Genomic DNA, 14,444 nt, shown 5'->3' on the forward strand with positions numbered 1-14,444 from the left:
ACAAAACATATTGTCTCCACTCTTCATAAAGTTACAAAAACGAAATGGCAAAATTTATACAGGACAAGAGTAACCGGAGTCCAACGTATCATTGGAAGGGGATGTCGAAATATTGCAACGAAACTTTACAGAAGTGTTTATTACTTTCAGCTCCACTTCCCCTTGCAGCCTCTCTCCCCTCTTGGGTCAATCTCCCTACGCCCGGATCATTTTTTTTTTTCCATTTAAGACCCGGGAGTCTCACCAGGGGCAACATCAGCATTGTTCAGCGTACTTCGGCATGACCCAGAAAGCTGAAAGAGTCCAAGGCATTGCTGCATTCCTGGAAGAATCTGCATCAGCAGAAAACCCCATGGTCTCCTCCAGCTCCTCAGGTAGGCAAGAGACTCAGGCAATATTAGCCATTGGGAGGAAGTGGGCTGGACTCCCCACCCCAGGGAGAATTTTCAGACAAGTATCTCCCCTCCCCACCCCCATTTCTGGGAGTCTATAATAATAATAAAATAATAAATAATAATAATAAAAAGTTTCGGGAAGCTTTTAATGTTTGATGTATTATAGTATTTTAATACTTTGTTGGAAGCCGCCCAGAGTAGCTGGGGAGACCCAGCCAGATGGGCGGGGTATAAATTATTATTATTATTATTATTATTATTATTATTATTATTATTATTATTATTATTATTATTATTAATAATTTTATTATTATTATTGGCTGCTCAGGCTGTGCTCCATCCAGCTGTGGCAGCAGTTTCATTCAGAATGCTGGCCATGGAGGCCCTGCTTGAGCGGCGAACTACACTTCCCAGAATTCTTGGACGGGCTCTTTTTCCCTGACCTGCTACCTTTCCGCATGCAGGGAGCTCGTCACGTGGTGCGGGGCCGGATCTTGGGTCCAGCTGCAGAGACCTTTACGCATGCGCTCTGCGGCCTAGGACGAGGAGGCCGTCGCTTCCCGTCACCATGGCAACCGGGTTCGGGCGCTGCTGCGCCAGCGCAAAAGGCCGCGCATCTGCTCGCGCATGCGCCCCCGCTCGCCCTTGGGAGGTTGGGGGGAGGAGGAGGGAGCGCAGCCCTTCGGCCCTCCCCTCGCGCCCTCGGATTGGCTCCCGCCTGGCGCGGCCGGCGCCGGGGGAGGGCGTGGCTGGGCGGCCGGGTCCTCGCCTCCCCATTGGTGACGCCCTCGGCGGCGGGCGGCCCGGGACGCCTCGCGGGTTGGTCGGCGCGGACGGCGCTCCGCGGCCCAGGCCCGGATTGGTCGGCGCGCCGCCCAGGAGGCGGGAGCGCGGGTCGGTGGGCCGCCGCGTCGTGCCTCGGGCGCGAGCCTCTCGCCGCCGCCGCCGCCGCCGCCGCTGCCTGAGGGAAGCCGAGCCGCGAGGAGGAGGAGAAGGAGGAGGGCCGGCCGAGAAGGAAGCGGGGCGGCGAGGAGCCCCGTGGCTCCCTCAGGAAACCCCCCCCCCGTCTCCTTCTGAGGGGGCGCCGTCCTCGGACCCGCCGGGCCGGGAACTGGCCTGGGACCCGCCTCCTCGGCTCACAGCCCGCGCTTCTCACCGCCCGGCAACAGCCCCGCCAGGTAGGGCGCCTCCTGCTGTCGGGAACCCTTTCCTTCCGCGGCCGGTGCGCGTGGCTTCGCCCCCCCCCCAGCCGGATGGGCGGGGTAGAAATAATAAATTATTATTATTATTATTATTATTATTATTATTATTATTATTATTATTATTATTATTATTTTATTATTCCCCTCCGCTGCGCCTCGCAGGTCTTTCCCGCGAGGTCCGGGAGCGGCTGCCGGGCGGCTTCTGGGAGGAGAGGGAGGAGGGCCAGCAGCTGCTCTGAGCGGGTCTTCTGGGGGCCACTAGACGGTTCTTACTCTTCAAGGTAGGCCCTCCAGCTGTTTGGGGACTACAACTCCCATCATCCCTAGCTCACAGGACCAGGGGTGATGGGAGTTGTAGTCCCCAAACAGCTGGAGGGCCCAGTTTGCTTGTGCCTGCTTTAAGGGGCAACGAGGCTCCCGGGAGCGCATGGCTTCGCCCACCCCGGAGGGTTCCCCTCCCCCCTTGTGCGGATCGCAGGTCTTTCCCGGGAGCAGCAGGCCTGGCAGCTTCTCGGAGGAGAAGGAGGGCCGGTGGGCGCTGAGCGGGTCTTCTGGGCGCCCCGATACATTTCTTAGCCTCTAAGGCAGGCAGAGGCAAACTCAGCCCTCCAGATGTTCGTGGGACTACAACTCCCATCATCCCTAGCTAACAGGACCAGTGGTCAGGGATGATGCGAGTTGTAGTCCCAAGAACATCTGGAGGGCTGAGTTTGCCCATGCCTGCTTTAAGGGGCCACGAGCCTCTCCGGTTGCCGCTGGTCTTTCCTATGGTACCCAAGCCAGGCAGATTCCCCCCCCCCCCAATAGTTGCATCTTTCATCTGAGTGGCTTTTGGGGCAAAAGTGGAGGGGTGGCTAAGACATGGCAGAAGATTGGGTGTTATCTGTGACTCCGCATGAGTGCCAGGAATGCCCTGTGGGCAAGCAAGGTCTCCAAGCCATGGAAGAGCTTGTCTCCTGAAGATGGTCCCTGTAACAGCAGCTTTGCCGGGTTTTGAGGCACTCCAGGCTGGGCTGCAGAGTTCAGGGCCCCGTTGAAGCCCAGCACTGTACAGCATTGAGCCCGGGTTGAATTCCTGGGTGCTTTACCTGGGTGAATCAGCACCAGTTGCTGAGGGACAGCACTGTGCCTGCCTGCCTGGCTAGCTTCTGCTGCCTTTGGGGAAAGGCACCGCAACCCGGGGACAAAGGGTACCTTGCATGTAAATGGCCGAAATGGAGCCCTGGGGCTCTTCTTTTCACTGAAAAGCAGCCCTGGACGACTGCAACCTTGAGTGGATGTGCAGTGTTGAGATAGACTCTTAAACGAAGGTTGCAGTTGCCAAAACAGAATGTCTTGTTGCCATTTTGGGGTAAGATGGCTCTAAAGTCTTCTTTTTCTTGGACTGACTGTGATTGATTGCCAGCTAAACACATGGCTAGTTCAGATGACAACCATGAGCTAGGTTAACAACTGAGAACTTAAAGGAGAAAATTGACTTGATCCAGGGAGAGTCCTCATATATATTGGCCTATTCCTACCTCTTTTTCTTGATGGTAGCACAGACCATTCATAGCATAAGAATATTCTTCACAGCTGTGAGCAGGGTAGTGGGGTGGGATCGGTGAAGACAAGCTACAGTAATTAGCTATAACATTGTTCACTGCTCCTGCTCAGGCTGCACAGAAACATTCTCATTGTGCAGATAAAGTATAATAGATAGAATTCTACAGGATGAAGTATTAGTGTGTGAGGTATAAGTGTCTGTCAAGATCCATGCATCCCCAGGCATGCACCTCCAGATGGTGGGGATTTCAGGTGCCATTCTGGCACCCAGGCGTCTTCACTTGGTCGCAAGTGGCCGGCAGCCGTGTGCAAAATGTGCCTGGCTAATTTTGAACACTGATTCTGATGCTGCATTTGTGAATTTCATGAATTGGAGGGAGTTTGGGTTGGATGACCTTTGAGATCCTGTCAACTTTATATGTCTATGGTGCCTTGAAGCTTAAGGGACTACAGGGAGGCCAGAAGCAAGAGGGCTGAGGAAAAGGTGCAGACTAGGCAGCAGAGCAGAGGACCTTCCTTGGAAAAAGGTAGGTGGGCAACAAAGCTTGAAGAGGGGAGGCAGGAGGGCTCTCTGAAGAAACACCAGGGTCACCTGTATAAGGTAAGGGAGGGAAAGAGGCAGTTTCCTGAAGGGCAGCAATCTTAACAGTGGAATATTGGAGAGAGAAAAGGAGAAAAAAGCACTGGAGCACCCCCTCACGCAGGGGGGCCACAGGTCCTCCATCTTCCTTGCACACTAGGGGCTCCATTCCCTTCACCCTTGAACTGAGGCCATGATGGCTGCGGCTGGTGGGAGTTGGAATCCACTAGCCTCTGGAAGCCCACAGTTTGCCCATCCCTGGCCTACAGGAAGGTGGGGCTGTGGGAAGTGGGAGGCAGCTGAGGTATGCAAGACTCGTGATTTGTGGGAGTCCAGAAAGCCAAGAGGAGATGAGGCTTCTACAACTCAAATCTCACTGTTGGCATCCGGACTCTTCCTGTTGTAGTTTCTGCTGATGCCTCCGTGTTGTGACCTAAGAGCCCATTGATAATAATATCCGGTTAACTGTGCAGGGGTCAGTAAATCCACCTGCAGCAGAGGGGGTCCCTTCCTCCTCCAGCAAGCCCACACTGCCCTACTCCCCATCCATGTGCTGATCATGCTCCAGCCACATTCAACGCCTCCCTTCCGCTGCTGCTTGCATTAGTTCCCACAGCCCTTCTCCAGATGTAGCTTAAGACAAGGCCGATGAACTTCCAACCTATTCCTGAGCTGGTTGTCTTGAATGATGGAGGATGAGACTTTGCTGAATCTGAGCCTAGAATATGTGTGTAAATGGCTTTCTGTGATTTCACATGAATGACTATCCTGAGCATTCTAAGATGATCTGGTCAGATTGTGTAACTCTTCTCAGATGTGGATTTCCAGTACTGCAAGTGGTATAAATTGACCTTGCTGTTTTGTGCAAATAGTTCACCATAGGCAGCAGTGATGTGGAAGGAATTTCTTTTCCATTGCTTGGTTTTCTGTGGAAAACTTTTCATTTAATCAGTTCATTAGGAGCAATGGTATTTGGCAAGCGTGGCGGTTTCAAAGTAAAATAAACATGTTAAACCAGATCATGCTCGGGGCACCAAAAAATTACCCTAATTGGCACAGAGAAACTCTCTAGTTAATATTTTCCTGAAATCCCACATCTCCGGGAAGGAGGAAGCCCAAATGCCATGTGGACTCAATGTCCACAATTTGCCCAGAAGGCAGGACTTTCACTCAACATGATGCAATGGCCAAGCCTCAGTGTGTTCGCCTGGCCCTTCTGCTAAATAATAAATAGGTTTTTTCAAGAGAGCAAGTTCAATTGACCTTGTAGAAAAACAACAGCATCTGTTCCATCCTGATTATTGTTGTTGTTATTTATTAATGTTGTAAGTAAGCGTTCATAGGATGGCATAGCAGCCCTTGTAATTGTATTTTAAGTGCATACACATGTTTTTGCTTTAAAGTCTAAAGCATTTCCTAGGTCCACTTCCGTTGCTTCCATCTTTTATTTTGTCTTCCCCTATTTTCACAAACAGTTGGACTATAATTTCAAAATATACATATGCATATTCAAAACAAGTATGTAAAAGGGGACTAAATATTTTGTTTAATGCACCATAGAAACCCATTTTGAATTGAAAGCCGCTGGGAGTTTTTTGAATCCCAACAATCTCATTGTAAAAATAAAAGACCAACCTACTGCCCACAAGGTCTACATACTTTCCCATGCAATGTTTACAGGTACCTTTCATTGAATTCATAATACCCTGACAGGGGAGCATATTTTGTTTGTGTGGCCTTTTGACTGGGGAGTCTGACACTATGACTGTTGTACTTGACACTATTAATAGTCTTGCTGCTGAATTGGCCCAAAGTGCCCAAGGAAAAGGCACCAGGCAAGGTCTATCTGCATGATTAGTTGACCTTTCCAGCTCCCTCAGTGCAAGGAAATGTGTGGGGAGATCTGCCAGCCCCCTGCTTTTTTTTAAGGACAGGTGGTATTTGGCGTTTGAAATTTATTCCATATTTCAGTGTTGCTGCCTTTGAGTGTGTTAGTGGACTGAGTTCTGTTTCGTTGAATTGTAACATTCTCTTTTGAAATGTTTGAGATATATATGTTTTTGGGTTACCTTTGCTGTGTTAAATGTGCATTCTGCACTTGTCCTCCTTCATAATGTTTTATTTTGAAATCTTTAAGATTACCGTATATTTTAGTTTCCTGTTAGTTTTGTTGTCTATATTTGCCTTTTTGTGTAATGTTTTATTCTGGGTTGTTTGATGTTTTAATGTAAGTTGTAAACGGCTTTGAGATTAAGTTTCTTTAAAATATAAAGCGGTGTGGAGATGAAATGAATAATAATAATAGTACACTGCTTTGTGTTGGTGTATGGAGAAGGACAGCAATATAAAATAAATAAAAAGAAATAGGTTGGCTTCTTCAGCTCTGTCCAAAGTGAAGTTCATAATGTGTTTACCAAGTTCGTAGCTCTGCAGGTCAATTGTAGGCATTAAAATGCTGCTTTGACCGGCTGAGCTGCCGTCCCTCTTGACTGCACTTGCTCCCCTCTGGTCATAGGGCTCGCTCTTTAGGGTCTGAAGAACTGCTTGAAGCTTTCACATATGCAACTTGGGAGGACGGCTTCAGGAAGGGCAAAGGACTGACATTTAGATGTTTGAAATGTCTTTGACAAAGCCCTACTCAAGTGTAATGGGCAGCATTGTCTTGGCTATACACTGGCATGGATTGTGAAAGAGTGGGAATGAATAGTGCATTTCATCATGCTGAAAGGTTAAGGGTACGTCATCCTAAGGCTGTGTGCCTCCTAGAATTAGCTTAATGGCAACTCATAGGGGGAAAGTTTAAGCTCGTGTGTGATGCTGAGGCAATCTTTGATCACATTTAAGGCCCTGCATCAAGCTGGAAAAACATCTTGAACTTCTTAGGAGCCAGTCTCAGAGATTGGTGTCTTGGTACTAAGGCAGTTTCTTCCAGCCTTAATTCTTGTATTGCTGGTTCTGTCTCCCAAAGAACACACTTGAGAAGGAAAAGAACATGGAAGCAGTGGTAATATGAAGTTGTGAGCAAACTGCTGTGAAATGCGAGATTATAAAGGTTAGAGTAGGTTTAATGCAGATTCCATAAGTATATAAAACAACGTACAGAAAATGGAATAGGAACTCGCCACTTATGTTCTTCCAGTCGCCAGAAGCTGAAGCTACTGTGGGCAGCTGGCCTCTGCAGTTTGCTGCGTCAGGATGGTGGCCACATTCTCACTCTGTGGTAGCCACACATTGTGGCTAACTACTCTCCCAAGCCTTCTGAGACCACTCCCCAGAGCCCCTTTTGATCAGACCAGATGCTGACCAGGTGGGATGGTCAGTGTTTAGAATCACTTGAGGAAGGATGGGTTGGGTGGAGAGACTGTATGTGAGGTTCTGTCGATGAACACTGCACACTTCCTGAGCCTTCTGATATTTGGGAAGCTAAGGAGACAAGGTGGAGAAGGAGTTTTTTCAAAATTAATTTTATCTGTAAAACTTATTTTCTGTGTTATAACCAGAGAGAAGCACTCAAAATGGCTCACAAGACCAAAACAACCCAATAAGCACAGTCTAAAACACCTGAATGATACCAGATGCCAGGGTTGCTCCGCAAGGGTCCTCCTGACAGGCTCTTTTTCAGGGAGATGGAGCTCTGTAGAGCTCAGGGGTCTCTTTCTCCCTATCCTCATCCTCGCTGCCCTTGCCGGCTTGAATGTCTTGATGCCAAGGCTGGGCAGAGGGAGGGCGGAAAGTGGTTGTGTGCTAGGTAAGGATGCGTGGAGAGTTATGGGTTGGTAGAGTTCACACACAGATTGAAAACAAGCAGCCAGATCTTCTGATTTGTACTGCTTTTTTCCATGGGCCCAGGAATTGGGGGGGGGGGGGTGCCCAGAGGATTTGGCGCTCTCTGTTTGCGGCTGCCTCCATCTGTTCTGCTGCAGAACTGGGGTGAGATAAACAGAGTTTTCCTTTCAGAGCTAATGTTCTCTCAGCATACAGCTCTGTTATTCATAAACAACAACTGCCTGCATTGCTACGTGGGGGTTTTCTTTTACTGAAGAGGGAAGAGGAGGAGGAGAAAAGCTGCTGCTGAAAATGCAATGGCGACACAGTCTTGCATTAGAAGAAGGCAGGTGCAGTTTGTCAAGTGCTGTTGTGCAGCCTCCATTAATTTCAGTGGAGTCTGTGCAGTGGAAGCAGCAGCTGTGCTGCAGGGAGCACATTGTGCATGGTGCCTGCAAAACCAAAAAAGCTGCCAGTCAGCTTATTTAAAAGTTTGCTTTTGACTAGGCTTGAACCGTGACATGTGATCTCTTCTTCTTCATCCCCCACTTAAATTTTAAAAAGTCACTTCCAGTATTGCATTGTAATAAGTTTCAGAGCTGGAGGCAATTCAGATCAATTTTTTTTTTTTTAGAAAATATGACCCTTTTCCTCTTGTTGTTCCCTAGTCCTTCCCAACAAACTTGGTTTAAGTGGATCTTGGCTCTCCACAGTCCTACTTCTCAATAGCAGCCCATGCTTTCCACCAGCAGAACATGCACGCCATGTCACTGATCCTGCTGTTTCGCTCTACCTGCGGCTTATTCTGCAGTCGCTTCTTGCCTTGATTCTGCTGTCTTCTGCCTTGATCCCTCCTGCATTAAAACCACCTAGTTGCTTTCCTTCAGAATGGCCATCTCCTGAAAAGAAAAGTTGTTCTGGCCTGCCATTTAAGGGAATCAAAAGCCTTTCTTTTCTTTTCTTTGCAAACTGCAAGGAAAGGCCAAACAGGCTAGGTCAAACGATTGCTGTGGGCAAAACTTGCCAGATTGAAATGAATATTGCTCTTAGGAAAAGGAAGTGTTGTGCTCCAAAAGGCATCTGTGACTTGATCAGCTTTTTATTGTCCCACATTTACTCAAATGTCACTTTTTTTTGGCCAAATTACGTCACCAAAATTAGGATGTGCATTAGATTTGATGGTGCATTTACATTCACCAGCAAATACTTTATTGGTTCCAAGGTTTTGAAAATTGAGGCGCGCAGTAGATCCACGTGAATACAGTAAGTCTTCATCGGGCTGTATGAGGAATTACTGGACTAGTCTCTTAGCCAGGAGAGAGTGAAGTCTTTGGCGTAATAACAGATTTGTCGTGGGGAACTTGTAACTGTTGGATTTCCTGAATCTTCTTTTGGAGTTACTTCAACAGAATGCACGGCCTCAGGTAGAGAATATAATCTCACTCAGGTGTTATTTTGCAGTATAATGGTCATATAAGTTCATGCCACCGACCAAAGTGACAGAAAGGCCTCCATGGCATGAGAGAGGCAAGTTTAGGATAGCAATATTAGAGACTCTTGAACCCAGCTAGGACAAGTACCGGTAACTCTCCATTGTCAAGAAGATCCATTGGAGTTAGGATAGCCACTTTCCAGATATGTTGGACTTCAGTCCCTGTTGGTCCCAATCTGCACGGCCAGTGGTCAGGGATGCTGGGAGTTGTAGTCCAAAGCATCTGGTGGTTGCCATGTTGGATACCCTGGATTAGAGGATTGTGTGGCCTTTGAGATCTCAGTTCCATAATGAGAGAATCTCTCTTGCTAAGCACACCCATGTTGATGCCTTTGGTTCAGACTTGGCTATCTCTGGAAGAGTTAGTAGCTGCCCATGTGAATTCTGTTGTGCTGAAAGAATAGGTAAAGGTAAAGGGACCCCTGACCATTAGGTCCAGTCGTGGCCGACTCTGGGGTTGTGGCGCTCCCACCGGAGCGGTACCTATTGATCTACTTGCACTTTGAAGTGCTTTCGAACTGCTAGGTTGGCAGGACGCAGGTGGCGCTATGGGTTAAACCACAGAGCCTAGGGCTTGCCGATCAGAATTTCCCTGTGACGGGGTGAGCTCTCGTTGCTCAGTCCCTGCTCCTGCCAACCTAGCTGAAAGAATAAGCCATGATATATTCCCATGCAGCTCTATGGCACGCTTGTTGCAGGACTGAAACAATGCCATTGCCTGAAAAGAAATGAAAAGCAGTGAAGTTAGGATGCCTTGCCCCAGCTCTGTATATGAAAATGTGGCACAAGTGTTCTTTGTTTGTTTTTGTTCTTGTTTGATTATATATGCTCTCATTCTGCATTTTTATGCTGTGAATTGCCCCATGATCCTGGGATGAAGGGTGGTGTGCAGATTTAATAAAAATTAAAACAAAGATAGGTACGTAAGAATGTATGCAGTTCACGTGGCTGCCCTCTCCCTTCAGCGTGGGGGACGGGCAGCGTGGCAAAAGCTGTGGGGAGATAGTGAGGATTGGGGTGAGTTGTAAAGGGTGGGGAGTTGGCAAGGGGGAGTGGCTGTCTTGCCTAGTGGAGCAAGCAGGGGCAGAGTCCCTGTTGCTTTACCTTTTGTTCGTGTGTTTGTTCAGGGAAGGTCTCCAGAGCAACAGCATATGCAAATGTAACCTAAAAGTAGAATCTCACGTTCTGTCCGCAGTGAATTGTAATTGGACTAGGAGAGGTTTGCCCTTGTGGGAAGAAAATTATACTGTAGTAGTTTTGCAAAACTGAGTCGTAGTGGTGTCAGCTAATGTGCCGCTCACATCCTACAGGTTGTGTAGGAGAATAGATGGCAGTTGTGTACTCGGAGCAGGGGTTACACTATAGAATTTATCTCTTAAAGAGTTTGGTCGTGCCGTAGCTAAATGTTCTGTAAGCTCAGAAGGTGTAATTAAGATTCCACAGCCTACACAACAGCCTCAAAATCGTGCAGAAAAGTGAGCTCGGTGGGGAAACCCAGCCAGAAGGTGGGGTATTATTATTGTTATTATTATTATTTTATTTTATTTTCTCCCTTCTGCTTTGTCCTACATAAGATGAACAGGAGCCATAGTTACATGCTAAGTGCAAGTTTAATGCTAAATGTCCAGCATAGTACAGTGGTACCTTGGTTTTCGAACTTCATCCATTCCAGGAGTCCATTCAACTCCCAAAACCATTCGAAAACCAAGGCGCGGCTTCCGATTGGCTCCAGGAACTTCCTGCACTCAAGCGGAAGCCTCACTGGACATCCAGCTTCCAAAAAATGTTCGCAAACCGCAACACTTACTTCCGGGTTTGCGATGTTCAGGAGCTGATTTGTTTGGCAACTAAACCGTTCAGGAACCAAGGTACATGTATCTGGATTGGTTAACTTTGAGTTACAGCACAGAGGCACTCCTGAGGGTGTGGAAATTTCTGTCTGTCGTCAGCCAACTTGAACTCCAAATTTGAATCTCTGTAATTTTTCTCTCTGGCGAAATAATGAAGCTTGTCAAAATAATGTGATGTCTGTGTGTGTGTGTGTGTGTGTGTGTGTGTCCAAATCTAAATTTGCAAAGTCGCATCAGAGTCGTGCTGTGTGTCCCCCCCCTCCGACTGATGAATAAAAAACTTTTGTCCAGTGTAAAACATTTTGGTTACTTTGTGGACTAAGCCAGTGTGATCTGTGCTTCACTGGGGCCACAGACTGACACTTCCTCTCCTGTGCTCTGCAGCCCTCCCTCAAAATCTGCTCTGGAGGGTTGGGGGACCCTCCAGGGTATATTTTGGGGGGACACATGGGGAAGAAATAGAATTGCCAATTGTGACAGCAGATCTAAGCATGCAGAGAAATGGGTACAATCCTAGGTATCTGTTGTATCCTGTTCAATTTCCTATGTTTTTGCTAGGCAGCAAAATAATTTAAAATGGTAAAATGAGTAAAACATTGTAAAACAGTGAAATCTCAGCAGTCATTACTCTATTCTCATGTAATTCCATTAAAAATGTGCAATTGTGGGAGCTTTGCCTTGTTTTCCAGAGCTGTGTGGCTGCTGTACTATGAAAAGTAGAAAGAAAGAGTTATTTCGATACTTGGCTGATATGGTTGAAGGGGGAACCTTAGGGATAAGTCCACCAGATAAAGCCTTGGAAAAACATATATTTTGGGAAATATTGAAATATCTTTCCTATTAGAGCTAAACTCAGTTTAGTTTAAGAATATAAAATGCATATAAAATATAAAAGTAATACTGTATGGTACATACATATATGGAATTAAAAAGTGTAAGTGCATCACTTTTATTCAAACAACAATTACAAATGTACTCATTAATCATCTTTCATTTCCAATACCAGAAAAGGAAGTTTATTGGAATGGGCAAAAATCCATCCATCTGTAAATTGTCCTGTAAATGTTGAAAGTCAGGGTATAAATGTTATAGGCAGTGTGCCCTCTATACAATTGCCACCTTCAAAATGCAACACCAAGAACCTGCAACCTTTGTTTAGCCGAGGTGGCAAAGGGATGCATGCCCCTTTCCGCTCTTGTGTGGTGGAAGGAGCCTGAGGTCTGCATCCAGCCTGAGAGATCAGGGCATCAAGGAGTGTCTGGAATCTGGATATTGTTGAGCTCAACATTGGCGTGGATGCAAAAGGTGCTTGTGTGGGTAGAATATGTTTCCTTTTGTGCTCCTTCAGTGTTCATCTGCAGCCTCCAGGCCACGTCCCACACCTTTCCTGGTGCTCCTCCTAATCCTTGGGAGGGGCTTTTGCCAAGGACACAGGTGACTGCAGTGAGGAAGAGGGGATGGCAAAGCCTTATTATTAAAGTTTTGAACTCTGCACAATGCTCTTTTGGACTCTTTATCACGTTAGATAATATGTCCATGAAAGTACTACCATCTCAGGCTTTATCCTAATTGGTTTCTGAACCATCAGCTGTCTCTGTTTTTGTCCCTCTGATTACCCCACCCTTAGGACCATCGGTGGAGAACCTCATGCCTGCAGGCCAGACTTGGCCCAGCAGATCTCCCCATTTGGCTCACCAAGTCATCTCCAGGAAGCCACACCTGCCTGCCCTACACTTGGCACTAGACCTGACATCAAAGGTGGGCAGGTAAGGGCAGGGCTTCAAAGGGAAATCAAGAGCTTAAAGTGAGCTCCTGGTTGTCTCTTTTCTGGAGCAGAGCATGATCCCACCCAGCCACCTCTCAGCTCACTGGTGGTAGGAGCATGCCTTGTTCAAGGAAAGGGACATAGTTTCCGTTTAACCATGGAAGCCTCTTTTCCCTCCCAGTGCTACGTTTTGCAGACTTGGTTGTTGGGTCTTCAAAGCGCAGCACAGGGCTTTCCAACAACCTCCATGGTTCTCCTTCAAACCTGCACTTTGAAATCCTGACAACTGAGGCTTCTAAGTTCAGTATCTCCTGATGTCACTATGATATCAGGTGGTTGTCAAACTTGGTCCACAAGAGGTTGAGGAGATTAAGATTTGGCCTACTGGCCAAAAGGATTTCTCTTCCTCTGACTTAGGAGAACAAAAAGTATGTACAGATTGAAACAGCTTTTTCCGAGCTTGGGGTGTGTATGTGTGTTTTGCTGTATGTATTTCCAAACATAGTGGTCAGTTTATTTCACATGCTGTAGAAGGCCAAGGAATCCAATGCAGACAAAGAGTTTAAGTGTATATAGAATTGTAATTGCCTAGTATTGTCGATTGCATTCAAATAACTAAGGATTTTGGGTTAGTAAGGGCAACTAAAATAAATAAATAAGACAGAAAGACAGACAGACAGGCAGACTGCAGATATATATATATATAGAGAGAGAGAGAGATTTACCTGGGAGGAATTCCTGTTGAACTTAATGATGCTTACCTTGCTATCTTATATCACATGCTAAAGCTGTGTTAGAAGCTGATGACCTGGTCCCTGAGTTCTTATTCAAAAGGAGCTCACACCTCACACCTGCCACTAAGAGTCTCAGACACAAACCAGTGGCAAATGTGGCCAGGCAGCTGTTTCCGCCTACACCTGGCCAGGAATCTGGCCAGCTGGTTTTTTAAATTTTAATTTTTGCACATCAGATGTTGGACAACAGCTATCTCAGATTTCAGAGATAATGCATGCTGTAAAGGTGGGGTTGAGTAGGGCTTAGAGGCAAATGGTGCTCCGTGTTCCTGACCATCCGATCATCACATTCCCGTTGAGAAAGTATTGCAAAATAGGCCGTTACCTACAGCTGATGAGCTCCAAGAAGAGCGAAACCTGTTAAAATAGGTCCTGTAGTATTGGCCAAGAGAGCAGCGCCTTGGTGTGGCACCCTTGCCCCAGTAAACATGCTCTGGTTATCTCTCACTTGGACTACTGCCATGCGCTCTATGTGGGGCTACCTTTGAAGGTGACCCGGAAATTACAACTAAGTCAGAATACGGCAGCTAGACTGGTGACTGGGAGTGGCCACCAAGACCATATAACACCGGTCTTGAAAGACCTACACTGGCTCCCAGTACGTTTCCGAGCACAATTCAAAGGGTTGGTGTTGACCTTGAAAGCCCTAAACGGCCTCGGCCTAGTATACCTGAAGGAGCATCTCCACCTCCATCATTCTGCCCGGACACTGAGGTCCAGCGCCAAGGGCCTTCTGGTAGTTCCCTCGCTGCAAGAAGCCAAGTTACAGGGAACCAGGCAGAGGGCCTTCTTGGTGGTGGCGCCCGCCCTGTGGAATGCCCTCCCACCAGATGTCAAAGACATAAACAACTACCTGACATTTAGAAGACATCTAAAGGCAGCCCTGTTTAGGGAAGCTTTTAATGTTTAATAGGTTATTGTATTTTAGTGTTTTGTTGGAAGCCTCCCAGAGTGGCTGGGGAAACTCAGTCAGATGGGCGGGGTATAAATTATTATTATTATTATTATTATTATTATTATTATTATTATTATTATTATTATTAAACTATGATGCCT

General features: G+C 47.0%; 2 protein-coding genes across 7 annotated transcripts in view; one reads left to right on the forward strand and one right to left on the reverse strand.

Moving 5' to 3' along the window:
- HADHB (hydroxyacyl-CoA dehydrogenase trifunctional multienzyme complex subunit beta) overlaps positions 1-14,444 on the reverse strand; it is a 348,394-nt gene that overhangs the window by 307,702 nt on the left and 26,248 nt on the right. The window lies entirely within an intron of this gene.
- DTNB (dystrobrevin beta) overlaps positions 1,387-14,444 on the forward strand; it is a 103,380-nt gene continuing 90,322 nt past the window's right edge. For 5 of the 6 annotated variants that reach the window (XM_081188607.1, XM_081188610.1, XM_081188609.1 and 2 more), the window contains exon 1: positions 1,499-1,573. The gene's annotated coding sequence lies outside the window, so the exon portion shown is untranslated. Of the gene's footprint in view, positions 1,410-1,498; positions 1,574-14,444 lie in introns of those variants that run through there. The other variant, XM_081188608.1, reaches the window with a different exon arrangement.

Source organism: Podarcis bocagei (genome assembly GCF_964188305.1).
Source record: "Podarcis bocagei genome assembly, chromosome: 3".
Classification (NCBI taxonomy): Eukaryota; Metazoa; Chordata; class Lepidosauria; order Squamata; family Lacertidae; genus Podarcis; species Podarcis bocagei.